The 18,373-nt window shown below is 36.2% G+C and overlaps 1 protein-coding gene and 1 pseudogene across 5 annotated transcripts in view; one reads left to right on the forward strand and one right to left on the reverse strand.

The window, feature by feature from the left end:
* SOX5 (SRY-box transcription factor 5) overlaps window positions 1–18,373 on the reverse strand; it is a 999,299-nt gene that overhangs the window by 875,422 nt on the left and 105,504 nt on the right. The window lies entirely within an intron of this gene.
* Window positions 13,052–13,152, forward strand: LOC129505725 (U6 spliceosomal RNA; annotated as a pseudogene).

Genomic DNA, 18,373 nt, shown 5'->3' on the forward strand with positions numbered 1-18,373 from the left:
GAAAAAGGTCACATTCCTTGGTCTATTTTGGCCAGAAAGTGTACATCTATTCACTTCTGTCTATATCTCAGATGAAAAAACAGAGGCTCTGAGAGATTATGCGATATACCCAAGATTTAAAGCTAGCAATTGGTAAAGCTGGGGTTCAAACTCAAGACTTTTCTCACTATGAGGTTTGAATGCTTCCCTTCTCAGGAAAAAATTCATTGAGAACATAACTAAGAGGTAACTCTATTGCTAAATCTATTAAATTGTTCACTGATGGGAAAGTCTCCATCACTGTCTACATTTCTTAAGCAAGTTCAAGAACATAAACTACATCTTTGACAGGGAAGTTAAATTCAAGTATTCCATATAAGCTGCTTATGACTGGCCAGAGGCAGGAATTAAAGTAAAAAACTTGGTACTTGATAACACATTTTGTGATGAAAATAGTACCTCTTAAAAATTAGATAGGTGGGCTTTGACAACAGTGACCAAGTAGAAAAAGGAAACAAAACAATGTACATTATGGTGCTTTTTCTAACAGGACTTGAAGATCTTCTCTGATTACCAGGGGAAAATTATTCCAGTCTTTCCACTTGGCTTAGGGTTTCCTTGAAGTCTCATGATGATGTTGCCTTGCCCCAGAAATCTTCAAAGATGGGCAGATTGAAAACACTGAGCAAGCAAGCATGCTCAGTGTAACATCTTACTATGTATATTCCAAATGTCCTCACTGTATTTTATTCTAGTTTTCAGCCCAGATCTGGATCTGAATTTTGGTTCTACCACTTACTAGTGCTATGAGTTACCACTTACTAGTGCTATGAGTTGAAGTTAAAATAATAAATCTCTCACTTTAGGTTCTTTTCCATTAAAGATGGATACTGCTGGGAAGCTCATGAAATTGTTGTGAGGAGTCATATATATATATATATATATATATATATATATATATATATATATAATGAACACAGTGCCTATCACATGAGAAGCTCCCAGTAAAAGTCAGGTGTTATCATTATTATGATCAAAAAGCAATAGGATATTAGAACTTATATTTTTTATAAAACCCAGATAGGATACTGTTCCTAGTATTAATTAGATAGGGGAAAAAATTACACCCTAAAAAGTTACATACAAAATTTAGGAAATGCATAATGTTTTCTTAAAGGGAAAAAAATATACACACACACTGTCTGACCCACCAATTATTATTTAAAAAATAAAAAAATGTGTATTTCTTAATAGAAGCTTGGAAGGTCTAGATGCATTCAACAGTGGTTATATGTGAATAAAATTTAATTTGCTTCTCTTTTACTCGCCAGTGTTTTCTAAATCTACCATGATTATGCATTTTGCAATAAAATATTGCATTTTTAATTTTCTTAAATAACTATAATCATACTTCAAAAAATAAAATAAAATTTTTAAAAAGTCTATATGAAAACAGAATGTCAGGTAGTAAAATATCAGAAGTTAACGTCCTGATACTATTTATGATCTACTGCATAATTAAAGGAGGCCTGAAGATCAAGGTGATTATCCTCAGATGGCTAAAATGGTGCTTAAGCCTTTGTCTTAAGCAAAGCAGATGACAAGATATTCTAACACTATATATTTGGAAAGTCCAGGGTAAATCTATAATACATTTTAATATTCAATATTCATTAGTTTTTAATGGTTTTTCATGGGTGAAATGTTATAAACTCAACTTTTAGCACCAAAAAATGCACTATTTGGTTGATAGTATACACTTGTGTCTGGCTTATTATCTACTCAAAGAAGTTGGCCACTGTGAAATGGGATGTTTCTACAAAAATGATTGGAAAAAGTAGTAAAATTCTTGTCAGTTGGACTGAAGAAAAAATGTACCTTTGAAACATGTTTTCTGAAGCAATCAACAAGTAATATTCTTTTTGAAGGCACTCAATCATAGAAGTTAACTTGGTAAAAGGAGTCACTTGGATAAAGATGAACTGTTTGTCTCGATTTGGTTACTAAAGAGGGATGGACATCCATTTAAAGGTTGTGATATTGTAATGAATATTGAATTCTTTGATGTTTTGAATGTAAGGATGATCATGCAGGGAAAACTGAGGAGGGGAGAGGAATCATAAAGTGGGAACAAAAGTTCATTTTGCAGCCCTATCCTTGAAAATGTAGCAGTGCCCCTCATCATCTTCCTGAAACTCAGTGACCTCTCAAGGTTCTGCCCACATTAGACCTTCTTTGTGAATTATGCAGACCAGCTGCATGCCTTGTTCTCTCTATAAATTTCCCTAAAAGTTTACCTCTTTCATTATCAATCAGTATTGTTTTCTATCTAACTCAACCTACAGTTGAAATACTAGCTTCTTGCTCTTTAAATGTGAACAAGGCTGGGCAGCCCAGGTGGCTCAGAGGTTTAGCACCACCTTTAGCCTAAGGCGTGATCCTGGAAACCCAGGGCTCCCTGCATGAAGCCAGCTTCTCCCTCTGCCTGTCTCTGCCTCTCTCTCTCTCTCTCCCCTCTCTGTGTATTCTCATGAATAAATAAATAAAATCTTTTAAAAATAAATGTGAACAAGGGCATGATCTATCATGTCCAGTGTCACAATATGGGGTTATTCAGAAGTACCAGTTAGAATACAAGATTGAGGCCTAAATAGTTGCTTGGAGCAACACTTAATCTTTCTTGATTGTTGGCAACATAAATTAAAATTTAAAGTAACAGCAATGAGAATCATAGGAACAGAATACATACCAAAATATCCTAAGGGAAATGCTCAACTTGTGATCTTTATGGATCATGGAATCTGGAATACACAGTGAAGGATCAGATTCTAGCAGGGCTATTGGTACAGATAAGCATAGGTGTTCATAGATGTCATGAGAATGAATGGGAATGGAAAGAGAGGCAGGCATGAGCTCTGGAGAAAAGAGACATTAAGGAGAGGTCAGAAATATAGCAGCCAATAGTAATGACTCAGAAAAAAATGCTTGGATGGGCAGAAGAGAACAGGGAAAGGACAATGCCTCAAAAGTCAAGAGGTGTTAAAAGGTCCCAGAGAGATATGAAGTCAGTTAGCACTGTAAAGAGAACACAGAATCTGCATAGTAGGAAGGCACCAGTGTTCTTTACTAGAGTAGTAGAAGTGACATGATATTAGTGGAATATTGATCATGGTGCGGAGGGGAGAGTAGGGAAGAAATTGAAGAAAATATTATAGAGAATAGATTGCCTTCAAGGTGCTAGGATATATATAGAAAGAGAGTCACAAGGCATTATTTGAGTTTATTTGAGCTTGTAAGTGTCATGGTTTAGCTCCTCTTCCTGGAAGAGAAGCTTTCCTCTGTGTCCCAACAAACTCTCTGTTAAATCTCGAAATCTGAACTATTACTAGCACTATTTCCTGTACATTTTCTGCAGTCACCAGAAAGACCCCTCTATTCTCTGCACTGTCCCTCAACCAATTAATGGAGATGTCGTATTATCTTCCATATGTTCCCTCCCACTCTCTTATGCTAAAAGAACATCCTTCCTTTTGAAGAATACATTCCAAGTTAATTTGACTGGAGCCAGCCACCTCCACTTCAAATCACGGAGGCATTTAGCTAAGGGAAACTCAATAGAAGTATGCCATCTGCCTGGCCACAGTGAGTGATTCAAGAAGGGCACAGAATCTTAAATGGGCCAGTCATAAGAAACTTCCTGGGCCAAAAAAAAAAAAAAATGCACTCTTTTCTCTGGAAATACTAGTTTAAAAAGTGTCATAGCCTAGAGCTGCTTCTGTAAGAAGAAAGCTGCCTGTGCATAAAGCTACGGAGATGAGAAGAGCAGAGTAATGGGAAGAGGAAAGGGTACTCTGTCCTGATATTAGTAAGTGTCATTTCCTGAACTACCTAGTTATATGAGCCAATAAATCTTCTCTTTGTCTAAGTTATTTCAAATTGGGTCTTTATCATTTGTAATAAAAGATTCCCAATACCATTCACATCTCACTAATCATATGTTTCTGAATATTGCAGGGATCTGTACTAAGGAAATCTTTCTATTCCACTAGATTATACATTTCTTGAGGGCAGGAATGATATCTATCCACCATAATGCTTTACACATAGTACCTGTTCAATAAATATTTACTAAAACAAACCAGCAAAATCAGGTCCTTTAGAGCACGCCATCGAGAGCTCAAATTTAAAAACTTGGCAATTGAATGAGATAACAATGAATAATACATAGTTATCTGGTTTGCTGCTCTATTTCACCTCCATCTATCTAACAAGACTATCCTAAACATCCTTATTCCTGTGCCAGTCCTAACTCAACCTCCTCTTCTTCATATCCATACTATAAACTATGTTTACAAACCTGGAACTTATCTATCGGTTATCAGTTTTTTTGAGAAGACTAAAATTGCACTCAGAACAAGAATAAAGGAAAATTCATTGCTACACGTGGCCCTTGAAATCAGGAAATATATGTGTAGCATGATGCCTTGCACATACTACCTGTTCGATAAATGTCTATTAAGTAAGGTAATATCCTAGTTGGGGGCAATTTGAAATTTTAGTCAGAATAAATCTGAGTCAAATTTAGACAACTGACTTAAATGGAGAAGAAGACAAAGGGAAGAAGTAAAAGATGAAAAAAGTCTTTATTGGCTTGGACAGCCATATTCTGCTACTGGCCAGGGTCCTAATGCTGGCTCTTTCTTGTAGAGTGTGTTTTATGAATCCCTAGAGATTCACCTTGCTGTGGTTTTAAAGCACTGGCAATGCCATATATGAGGACGGGTGGACCTGTCAGTTCCTAGATCAAATCATCAGACTCTAGTCTTTTGGCCAAGACTGTCTTCCTCTTAGCAGGAAATTCTTCAGAGTGGGGGTAGGAGTGAGGAGAGAAGCAGTGACTGGAGACATCATAATTAGCTCCCTTCTGGGATTCACATATGACCTCCAGGAAATCACAGCTTTTTCCTACTAGTTGTGGAAATGGGGCTTATTCCCACTGCATCCCTGTCCATTGGTCCTGGCCTCTTACCTTCTGACTTTTGCAACGCTCATATCAGCTACCAGGACCTATGCCCCCCACACAGGCCAGGCTACACACCAACCTCACTGAGTGGTTCCCTGCCATCCTGTCCACTTTGTGGGAACAGGAGAAAAGAATAGGGGAGAATGAGAGCAACATCTCAGCTGTCTTAATTCTCTCCACTGGAATTCTCACTATCATACTCTCTTCATCAATCTTATTATAGTCTTCCTTCCTCCTCCCCTCACACATCCTCTCTAGGTGAATGAGAGGTGAACTGTAAAATAAAGAAATAAATATATAAACAAATGAGATTTCTCGATCTCCTAGCAAATCCCATATAGATGGTTTGACCCATGATATTCTTGGTCCTTTGGAGCCCTACTGCAGCTCTGATACAATTCATAAAGTCAAATGTAACAACCTATTATAAAAGGGAAATTATTGCATGTTCTGATTTTTTAAAAAACATGACTTTGCTATGATTTGGGCCATGTCCCATAGAGTTCATGGATCCATGCTTTATCAAACAATCAGTTGAGGTTGCAAGTCGGGCAAGAATTCATATTGTCAGAAAGTTCCATTTACTTTTATCCACTGGTAGGGCTGGGATGAGAACCTAGGATTTATTTCCCAATCCAGAGTCCCTCTCCTGACACTTTGATAGAAGGACCAATAATTTCCTAATATAACCCTGGAAGCAGAGAAATCATCAAAAATGAAAAAAAAAAATCCCTCCTTCTGTCCTTCTGTATAAAACAAATAATCCTCTATATCATCCTACACTGCATGTGCGATAAGAGGCTCCATCCTCTCTTGTATCATATTTGGTATTCATGCAATCCGTCTCCTCCTACAGTCCACCTAATCTTATGAAACATAATTCTTTTCTCTCTTCCTCCTCCCTACACAAACTAAATTCCTGATTCTCCTGAAGTATGTGCAAACTATTACACTAACCTTCTTTTAAACCAAGAATCATACTTCAGCCTAAAACAGCAATTGGACAAGTGTGTTTACTATTTTATATTATGAGCTTGGTTTTAGCACCTTTTATGACAAAAGTGCTGATTTTTTTTCCTTTATAAAGTGGCTGTGGCACTCTGTGGCGGCATGCTACAGGCACAAGTTCATGGTAAGTTCAGAGGAAAGGAATGTTCAAAGAAAACCGAACCCAAAGCATTGTGGGTAGTGATATGGAAAGTTGACAAAACAATGATAAACAATAGGGGGAAAAAGAAATAATTAAGTGTTCTGAAGCACTGTATCAGCATTTTATGCATTGTTAACTTTTTTTAGGAAACTGTTTTATTGTGGGTGGTTTCATGGAGAGATACTAACCCAGTCTGTTGAAATACCCCTCTGCATGTATAATGATTATAAAACTTTTTTAATAAAAAAGAAAATGGGCAAATATGTCTGCCTGAGATAAGACTTTCTGAACAAAAATATAATACATGGAAATCCTTTCTTGAAGTGCTTTGTGGATTTGAGGTAGGAAACTTAAAACAGTAGAGTTACAGTAAACACATAAGTCTAAACAAGGTGTGAAAAATTGAACTATATGCTACAAAGCAAGAATAAAAATAACTAACAGAAAAAGGTAAATACTTTATAGACACAAAGGTACTTCTGAGAAACAATTTGAGCTGCTAGGATCTGTCAGACACATTTTGAATAATGTTAGAATGCAATCCTATATAAATCATAGTTCAGTCTATATTCACTGTCTTGTTACGTCCATTTCAATATAGATTATGTCCTTTTGTTCATACTAATTTAGTTTCTGAAATTATTTTGGGTACCAGGGATTTGTGAGCGGACAAACACATAAAACTACCTGAACCCATTAACATTACATTATAGTGAGCAAAGAATACAATAAACACAATACACATGGTATAATAGAAGATGGTGCATACGAGGAGAAAAATATAGCAAAGAAGACAGATATATTGTCATAGTGTCAGGGCAGGGGTGAAGGGTCTGCTGTTTTATAGTTTAAAAGTCAGAAGAGGAGAAAATAATGACAGGATCACAAATGATCAGACTTAAAGGAGGTAAGAGAGTAAGCATTCACTTAACTGAGGAGTGTGTAAGCAAAGAGCAAATTCAAAGGTCCTGAGGTGGGAGTTGCCCCAGTAAGTTAGACAAATATGAAGAAAGCTAGTGTGGATGATGGGGAGGAAGCAAGAGGTGAGATGGTTCATAATGGGTTCAAGAGGTAACTAGGGAATGGGAAAGGTCAGAGCATCATAAGTATTACCAAAACTTGGCTCCTATTCTGAGGGAGATGGGAAGCCATCTACAATACATGGAAGTTTTCTACAAAATGACATGATCTAAGATATCACATGCTAACCATTTATTTCCAGAAGTACTTACAATGTACAATTTTTAAACTTTTTAATTTTATGGTGTGTTTTTAAAAACATCTTTTAGGCCTCAAAACCTAGAATGATAAGATGGAACCAGGAAGTAAAGACAGAAGTGAGAATACTGTAACATGGTTACTATGATATCACTTTCATTCGATGAATACCTGAGATGCTAATGAATTCAGTGATTTTCATCATATCCTACTAAAAAGCACAGATTGAATCCATAGTACCAGCCAATTAGTGTAATCTGCCTCAGCATACCAAACCAATTTGATTCTATCATATCTTAGAGAGACAATTTACTTCTTTACATAAACCAGGTTCCTACAAAGAAAGGACATACATTGTTGATATCATTCAATTGTCTGTTTTGTTCAGCACATGTCAGATGCTAGAACAAGAATGAGTTGTCATAGTTTTAGAGATGTTTGATAAAGAAGTACTGCTAGTTGAAGGAAGGATAATATCTCCTGGCAGGCCAAAATGCACAATAATCAGTATTGACTCAAATCAGATGTTATTGTGCATTATCAATATAGCAGGTTGAGACTTGAGTTTCCTTTGTGGGAACAACTGTTTTGAAAGAACAAGAAAAAAAAAACAGCTTTTTCAACACCCATTTTAATATAGTGATACTTACAACAGGTGCAAAAATGTACTGCTTTCTTGTGAACCATGAATAAAGGATTTGGTCAGTAAATCCTTAGATTGTTATTGTATATAATGCTAATATTCAGAAGTTTGAGGAGCTTCCAGAAACCTGCAGTCTTTAAACTAGTGTTTAACAAGGAGGTAGATGTGAGGGAGGTGGGAGGAATTGAGCTAGTTCTGGATATGAGGTTGCTGATATTTCAAGGATCTCTAAGCTCATTTTATATTTCAATGCTATCTCTTTCTTTAAATACCTACAGGATACAAGAAGAAGGTACTATTCTCTTTAAATGGAGTAATAGGGGTCTGTGAAACCTAATTGTTAGGATCTTAGCCAAATTAGTTAACGGTGTATTTCAAAGTCTGAATAGAAAAAACTTATTCCTATTAAGCATTCAATTATATGCCAGGTCACTGTATTTGTGCGTGTGTGTGTGTGTGTGTGTGTGTGTGTGTGTGTGTGTGTTTGCAAGTGTATTATGAAGAAACCAAAGGATATATTCAGGGTAGATATAGGAGCTTGGGCAAGAATGGGAGTACAACAATTTGAAGGTGAATACAAATGGTATAGAAGTAGAAAGTTAGCAATGTGACATGCATTTATACCAATTTACCTGTAGAAGATGCTGTTGTGTACTATTCATTCACCCAACAACTAAAGATCTTCCCTTCAGTTAAAAGCACTCACTACCCCAGTTGCCAGCAGCAATGAATGCTAACAGCTCACAGCTGAGCCCCTCTCTGGACTCTGCCTCGCTGGAGGCTAAACTCCTCCCCAGGGGAAGCAAATGTCTAATGACCACTAAATAAGGAGATACAAAGGCCAGCCTCCTACCTCAATTCAGGACAGCTCTGAATGGCCAACCCAACTCTAGAGCTCCCCATAGGATTGGCTGCATCCTTTGCAGCAACTGCGTCTCAATTCAACCTCTCCATCTGCCCATCCTGCTTCCCTCACCCCTCATAGGTATTGTTCCCAAGAGCACACAACAATAAACCTCATAGATGCAAATATCAGAGGCTCAGAGTATATTTCCAAAGGAAGCAGCCCAAAGACAACACCATAGCAAAAATAAATATTAGATAACACTTCCCACCATCTGAAAGAATTGAGATTAAAACGTAGTAACTGATTCTACTGGGTACCTCCATAGGTTAATATTAGTTTCTAGCCAATTCCCATTATAACTGGAAGCAAATCACAAGTACTCACACTGTTACATTTAAGTTAGTTAAAACGATAATGAATCATTGACTTAAATGAGGAATTGTTAATTAGTGAGTGATTTTATAGGAACTATAAAGTACTATATAGCTCATGTAAGCTATCTGGTGGTCAGATCTGCATGGTATCAAATATGTCTGATTAACAGCATATGTCTTAACTTACTAAAACATTAAGTTTGTTTGAGAAGCTTGTTAAATATTTTTTAATTATGTAATTGTGTATGAGCCCAAAGAGAGTAAAAAAAAAAAACTGGCAAAAAGAAAAATTTCATAGCAACAGACTACTTAGTTTCATGCAGATCCAAAGACTCTAAAATGGGGCATTAAAAAAACGGCTTTTGAACATTAAGACTAGGAAATAAAGATCATAAGGAGTCAGAATGGGTTAAAGTGGTAACACAAAGAATGTATCAGCTACACCACATCTGAGTGTCAATTAAGATACCTCCTGATGATTTCGTTGAGGTCAAGACAGAGATATAAGCTGAAAAATTATATAAGTAGCTAAGGTTATAAAATGTCAAACAACTATAGCCAGAGAGAATTGAAACCTTAATTGACAGTTGGAAGGAAAAAAATTTGATGGCTCCAAGTTTTTGTCTCTCTTATCTTGTCCTGGTGATCTATAAAGGAACGGTTGCACACAGAGAGGGCTTGGATTTATAGGCTACACGCAAGTGTTGATGGAAACAGGACTGGCTTTATTTTCTCAGGAGAAAATTCATTATAACAAGCACAAGAAGTTAACTAAAGAATTATTATACAATCTTAATCAGAATGGTACAATGCAATCCTATAAAAGCACAACACAAGGGCTTTACAGACTATGGGGACCTCAAAGTAAGTGTTACTCAGAAGACATTAACTGGGCCTTTTGCAGCCAACATTAACAAATATATATTGAGCTTCTTACATATGCTAGGAACTGCTTTATGCACTGAAGATACAGCTATAAACAAGAGATACAAGACCTTGTTGCAGTGGTGGGAGAAACCAAAAAATAGCAAACAGCTAAGAAATTATTATGAAAATATCCCATGATGATGATTGCTAAAAGAAAATAAAACATGGCACTATGATAGGGAGAAACGGAGGCTACCTTTGATCGAATTCAAGAAAAGTCCTCCCTGAGAAGGTGTCATTTGAGCCAAGATCTGAACAGCAAAGATAAATCAGCCATTTGAAAGTATGAGGGAAGATTATTCCAGGCAGAGAGAACCAAAGTTAAAAAAGCCTCATATAGAAAAGCTTGGAAAGGATAATCATGTGGCTAAAATATACTGAATGAGAGCTCTAAAGGCTAAGAGTTGAGATCAGAGACATAAGCAAGAGTCAAATCAGGTAAAGCTTTGTGCATTGAAACATGGAGGGTTTCCAAACAAACATAACTGATTCGTTTGGAAAGATCACTCTAGCTGCTATTCAAAGAACCAAATACAGTGCACATGGAGGTGGTTAGAATGAAAGTTCAGAGACCAAATAAGAAGCTATTGCTATAGTAGGCAAGAGATGATAGTAACAGGCAGCTCTAAAATGGTGAAATTTAATAAGGACAATCATAAGGTTTGTTTTTATACCCACAACCCTCTTCCGCAAAAAACAATAGTGCAGTATAAAATAGGAGATTCATGAGTTACAGCTGCACGATTTTAGAACAGGGAAAATGGTGCCTGGTTGGCTCAGTTGGTTAAGCATCTGCCTTCGGTTCAGGTCATGCTCCCAGAGTCCTGGGATTGAGCCCTGCATAAGGCTCCCTGCTCAGTGGGGTGCCTCCTACTCCTTCTCTTACTTCCCCTGCTTGCGTGTTCTCTCTCTCTCTCTCTGTCAAATAAATATATAAAATATTTTTTTTAAAAAATAAAAGAACAGGGAAAAGCAAAATGGTGGGGTTATGTCAAAGGGACATAGAGCCTAACATGCAAAAACTTCCATTGGCCAAAACTGGAACAATTTGATCAACAAATATATATATATATATATAATTATATATATATTATATATATATAATTCATTACACTGAAAAAATATATATATATATATATATATTTTTTCAGTGTAATGAATTATAATCCAAAGTATCAAATAAGTATCCATGAGTCCATACTATATAAATAAATGATTAGATAAATGGAGGAAACTGACAAATCTCCCGTATAGAATTCCAAATAATTTATGTAAATACTCTGCTTCAAGGAGATGAATTAACTCCTTATCCCTTGAGTGTGAGCTGCTCTTCCAAAGAGTGAAATAGAAAGATAAAGTAACCTCACAATAGAGAAACCATGGTCAAGTGATCAAAGATTAGTGTCAGTGATAAGTCAAGTGGACAGTACATGCCTTCGAAATAGTAAGAATGAAATTTCACCTTTGTGATCTTCTTCCCCAAAACCCATAACCCCAGTCCAACCATAAATAAAAAAAAAAAAAAAAAATAGACGACAACAAATTGAGAGACACTCTACAAAATACCTGTCAAGGTCATAGAAAACAAAGAAAATCTGAGAAACTGTTATAATTCAAATGAAAGTAATGAGACATGACAACTAAATGCAATATGTATTTTGGATGAGATCCTGGAACAGAAAAAGGGCATTTCCCTAAAACCTAAGGAAATACAAATAAAATATAGAGTCAACAGCAAAGTACCCAATGTTGGTTACTTAGTTGTGCTGAGCATATCATAGTAATATAAAATGCAAACAACAGGGGAAACTGGATGGAGAATATATGGAAACACTGTACTATCTTTCAGCTTTACAATCTAAAACTATTATAAAGCATATTATTTTATTTAAAAAAGAGCATACGGACCTTGGATTGTTTCCCATCAACATAAATATGGCATCTATAAATTGGAAACCAAAGACTTCTTCCACTCAGTGTCTTTGAAACACAGCCATAGTACTATGTTGAACACAGTGATGCAAAAGAAATGCTCTAGAAACAAGAGTTAACCAGAATGGACATAGGACTTAAAGTCATGTAACATGAGAAACAACTAAAAGTGTTGGGTATGCTTAACCTAGGAAACAAGAAAGGCACAATAGCTATCTCAAAATAAATGAGAGTTTATTATAAAGAGTGAAGATTAGACCCTCTTCTAAGTCTGAAACTGCAGAATTTGGTAAAAATGAAGAAAAGAATATGAGTGGGAAAATATTCAAAAAAAAAAGGAAGAACATTATAAATCTAGAATTGCCTACCCTGGGAGGAAAACCCATGCCTTTCCAACAATGGGTATTCAGGCTTCTTCTGGAAATACATTTGTCCAGAAGTTGTAAAGGAGAGGAGTATTTGTACTCCAGAAGACTTTCTAGATATTCAATATGAAAACTGAACGTCTTCCCACTTCTCTATCAGCATTTAATAAATGATAAGAAAACAGGCAGTACCCAAAACCATGGCTAAACTATAGTAATTTGTAAACTCTAGAAACTTTTAATTTTTTATTAACAAATTTATTTATTTATTTTACCTTTTAAAATGTATTTTAACTATAGGTAGATAGACCTTCTCAACTGTTAGTGGAATAATGTGGAATAATATATCCTTATATCACCAGCACAGATTTAACTCTTGAATTCAAGATTCACCTATCCAATTATTTATTTGACTTCTCTAATAGAATGTCACTATACATTTCCAACTTCATATGTCCAGTACAAAACTTCTGATTTCCACCTAAACCTCCCTCAGTGTCATCAACAAATACCACCAATCTATATACCTAATTTCCTTCAATTTATCCCATACATCCATTTCATTAGCAGTCCTTAAAAACCTGTGTGTTGCAGTCTCTTTGGCAGAACATTTATTAAAATTGGAACAATACAGAAATTAGCATGGCCCTTACACAAATATGACACCCAAATTTGTGAAGCAGTCCATATTTTTGCATGGTAACAGATGGTACCTGCTCTTGTAGTGAGCACAGCATAACATGTAAACTTGTTGAATCACTATGTTGTACACCTGAAACTAATGTAACATTGTACGCCAACTATATTTCAATTTAAAAACCCTGTATGTTCATTTGCCAACTTCTCTCCAACTTAACTACCACCCCTAGTCCAAACAAGTCCTTCCTAGACTATTGCAATCACTACCTAACTGGTCCCCCCCTGCTTCTACTCTTTCCCTTTGAAATGTATGCTCTACAAAGCAGTCAGAGACCATGCCCATGTGCACGCATGTGTGTGTGTGTGTGTGTGCGCGCCATGATGCTTTAAAAAAATTCTAACTCCTTACTCTGTGGTCTGGTTCTTGTCAATCTGAACTCTTACTATTTTCCTCCTTGCCAATGCTCCAACCACATTAGCCTTTTCTCTATTCCTCACAGCCTCAAATTCATTTCTCCCTTAGGAATATTGCACCAGCTGTTCTCTCCACCTAATATGTTATCCCCATGATCTTCAAACGTCTGGTTCCTTCTTGTTATTCTAAAATAGCCGTTAAGGCACTCTTCACCACATCAGCCTATTTTATCTCTCTCTCTGCATAGTACTTATCACTAGTTGACATTGTTTTGTTGCCTTTGTTATGTTTGTGTTGCTTTTGTCTGTGAGTCATCTGAGAATAGGAGGCTTGTATACCTTATTTACAGCTAGTCTCAGCATCCAAAACAGAGCTCTGAATATAATAAGCTGTCAGTAAATATTCAATAAGTAATTTTAATGAGTGACGATGACATCTGGTATGACATGACATGAAATTGTCCTCAAGTGACCTTTTCTAATATTTGAAAAAATAAAACCAATCTTCTAAAATATAATCAACAGTAACATTAATACAATAAACATCAAATGCTCATCCATCAACTTTTTCTACATTCCCCAAATTCACCTTTGCACATTCCACTCTCTTTGCACATTCCACTCTCTTTGCACTATTGCCTGACTGAAATATTATTTCTCCTGGAAGGTTCTCTAATGCCCAATACCATCTATGTAAATAGTATAAACTGTGAAAATATCCATTTTTAAGACCCAATGCCAAATGTTACCTTCCTTCTGACACACTCTCTGATTAATATCTATCTTGTATGCACCCAAAATAATCTTTTTTTTTTAATACTTTGCTTTTTAATGACAACACTTATCTCCGTGAGAGGGCTGGGTATTAACAGGTAAGAGTTTCTCAAAGTTTGTTTCTTAGAACACTAGGACTTGAGACAATGTGTACAATTCACATTAGCTTGGGAAACACTGCAAAATATACATACCTGCTTTGGGGGATTCACAACACAGTAAAAGGATCTGGACAAAATCCCATAGTAACTAATGTGTGGGATGTAACTTTCTGTGACTCAAATTTTGTTTTCCATTATTTGATTACAGAATCATCAATTGTCCTAAAAAGCAGATATCCATTAATATCTCACAGCAGATAGCCTGAGATATACCTGAGTAATGATTAAGAGGATGGGTTTTGGAATTCGCTAAGTTGGAGGACTTCCATTTTAACCTGACCTCTAACAATTCTTAAAGGAGTGACTACAAGCAAGTAACTAATTTCTTGGCTTCCACCTTACCATCTGAAATAGAGTTGAATAGGACTATCACATAGGATAAGTATAAGGACCGGAGTAAGAGAGGCAGGGTGGGGCAGCCTGGGTGGCTCAGCGGTTTAGCCCAGGTCCTGATCCTAGACTCAGGATCTAGAGACTCAGGATCAGGTCCCATGTCGGGCTCCCTGCGTGGAGCCAGCTTCTCCCTCTGCCTGTGTCTCTGCCTCTCTCTCTCTCTCTCTCTCTCTCTCTGATAAATAAAATCTAAAAAAAAAAAAAAAAGGTGCCTGGGACCTAGCAGCCACTCTATAAATGCCACTCCATTAGAATAACAATTTTTATCACTGTTGTACCTCAGTGAGGTCAGGAATTTTAGATGTTCACTTATGAATCTCCCACAAGAGACAGATACCACGCAAAGAGACTTAAGGGTTTGCAAACTGTGGGCATACTTTAAGCAGAGTAACTAGCACAAGAACGCCAGCCAGCACAAGGTCGGAAATGCCTCAGGCCTCACTCCATCCCTCTTGCCTAATAGAGGGCTTAATTTAAGATTCATGTTACCAGCCTTGTCTTCCAAGGCATTAGAGTTTACAACCCCTTACTCAGAAGTCCTCAATTAATGTTTGTCGAATTGCTTGATATCAATGGATTCTGACTTTCTTCAATTCTTATCCACGAGAAACTCCAACTCCACCTGAAACAGCATGTGAATTCTTTAACATAGACCTCTTGCAAAAGAGTGATTCACTCAAGCAATGATTTATATATTTAAAACCTAAGTTAGGAAGAAGGTAAAAGGTACAATTAAAAAAAGTTTTCAAAAAAAAAAAGTTTTCAAATCTGATGTGCACTTCTCCCAATGGTCAACAAGATAAGTCCACAGTGCCTAAGAAACCCAGAGAATAAGGAGGTCCCTTGGGACTGGCTGTTAGTGCCAACTCCCAGAAGGTAGCTGCATTCTTGCATGGAGGGAACTACAACTGATGACCTCCAGAGGGCCATTTCACCCTTGAGTTTCTATTAAATCATTGGAATTTTAAAAAGAGCTCTAAAAAGAACTTTAAGAGATCATCAAGGCCATCCCCCTGCCTGTTAGAATATTTTTATATCTCCAAGTTCAATGTTGAAGTGTGAAGGCTCAAGCTGCAAGAGAAATTGATGGGTTAGAGGGCAGGAAAGCTTAGGGGGAGAAAAGAGAAAGGAAAAGAAAAATCTGAGGATAAAGGAATTTATGCCCTCCCAATTAACCTTACCAAGGACCTCAAAATTCCCAAGGCAACCTTGATTCTACCTTTCTTTCTTTTGTTTTCAAATATGGAATTTTCCCCAGGACTAATGTTAGAATTGAGCATATTCTTCCTTTGATTTATGAGAACATTCAGGGAATATAAGGTCATGAAAGTTACCAAACCAGCTGGCTTCAATGCAAAGTAATTAAATAGAAAGTCTTAAAAACTTAAAATCCTTACTAGACTTGTTTCAGAAGAATGTTACATTTATCTTCCTTTATATTTCAAGTACTCATTCTTATATTTTTAAAATATTTAATCTAGATTTACATGAACCTTCCCCTGATGATAGCAATGGACCCAAATCAAAAAAATCTATAAAAGAGGAAAAATTAGAGCATCTGTATTTGTGGTTAAACTACTAGTGAACAACATTTCAGGAAATACGAGGTTACAGTAATTAGATAACCATAAATGCCTGTTAGTTCAGAAAAGCAAAATTAAATGCTGGAATTTTTTTTCCAAAAAAAAAAAAAAAAAAGCCACTACAATGTGAAACAAGCAGAAATAAAAAAAACAAAAACAACAACAAACAACCCTGATTTCATAAATGTTGAACAAAACTGCATACTTAAGTGGTTATGCTCTAAACATGAAAGCAATCTACTCAGAGTGGCATTAAGACGTGGGTTTTTAAGCTTCCCTATATTAGGTAAAATGACTATACCAAGAATTGTGCTATACTATTTATTTTTTAATTCCTTTGATATGATCCTTAAATTATACTTAATGATACCTTATCCACCAGGGCCCACCCAGAGGCTTTCATGACCCCTCTAAGCTAACACTATCTTTTTTAATTTTTTTTTAAAAGATTTTCTTTATTCATGAGAGACACAGAAAGAGAGAGAAAGAGGCAGAGACACAGGCAGAGGGAGAAGCAGCCTCCATGCAGGGAGCCTAATGTGGGACTCGATTCTGAGACCCCAGGATCATGCCCTGGGCTGAAAGCAGGCGCTAAACCACTGAGCTACCCAGGGATGCTCTACTACTGTCTTTAAGACAAGTCAGATCCTTTGAAAAGCCTCTCAGGTTCTAGGTTTTATAATTCCTTTGTAGTATGCATATTCAGATACACATGGTTAGTAATTTTTCTAAGAAAAATGATGTCTGAAACTACACTCTTGCAGGTGTAATCCTGAGCACACTCACACAAGTAAATCACTCCTACATCCAGCAGCTAGAAAACAGAGCCAATTTCTGGTAAATGGACATGATAGCCAATTAAAGGAAACCAAGTGGTACCATGCCTAGATGGTGAAACATGAGCCAATTTTCTGTGACTTTTGCTTGCAGAACCAAGGCATGCTTTAATAGAGTGGCTTCAGATGTTGATACTCTATCAATGTCTGTATCTCTCTGATTGAGCGTGACATAATAGCTCTTTCCTTTTTGAAGGCCCAGTGTTTCCATTTTCTTGTATCCTATAGATATCCAAGAGCAAAGAGAGTTGCCACATTACATTTCTCTAAATAAAACCATGGGGTAGTCAAATTAATCTAATTATCTGTGACCCAATTTGATAATACTGCTAAAAGCAATGTTAGAAAGGACTTCTCTAGAGTATGCTCTTTGTTTTCTCATTCATTCTCTTGTTCTAATAATTTGGCTGAGAAAATACCCTTTCACACTGAAAATGTACCTGCTTCGATATTTTATGCATAAACTTGCACCATGAAAATATGTGCTCTATTTACTGGTATTTGGAAAATGTAATAATGAGACACTCAAATTGTCATCAGTTTAATAAAGGTCTGAAAAATTCTAAAGATTGATCCAGCATCATTTTCACATTGAACGATCCCACTCAAGCAAGTAATTCTCAGGTGACTAATAAAACAGGTTCAACTATTGGTTCAGCAAAGGTCAGAAATATCACTTGCTTGTAGCTCTTTTTATGAAGTTGGACACAGTGAGTTTTCAACTTGCTTCTTTCTTTTCTCACTTTGATCCACTCTTGATACTATTCACTTTGGTCTCTAACTCACAGATAGAGACATGTGGCAGGTTTTATGGTATTTTAGAAAATAATTTCATGTTCCATAAGTAACAGAGATGCACAATTCTTTATGGGAATCATTTCACTCCAATTTTTCCAATTATGAATTTACATGAAGCAAAAGACTACAAAAACCTCTATTTCTTTATTTTTTTTCATTTCTTCTCCAATGTACTGTCATTCTGAATTTTTAATATTTATAATGAACAAAATTATATGCTTGGAATGCACCCTTCAACATAATGGTATTACAACTAAATATTTATTTGAATTATGTTTATGGTAATAATAACTAATGTGGGTTTTTTTTTTCACGAC

This window comes from Nyctereutes procyonoides, unplaced genomic scaffold (genome assembly GCF_905146905.1).
Source record: "Nyctereutes procyonoides isolate TBG_1078 unplaced genomic scaffold, NYPRO_anot_genome, whole genome shotgun sequence".
NCBI classification, from domain to species: domain Eukaryota; kingdom Metazoa; phylum Chordata; class Mammalia; order Carnivora; family Canidae; genus Nyctereutes; species Nyctereutes procyonoides.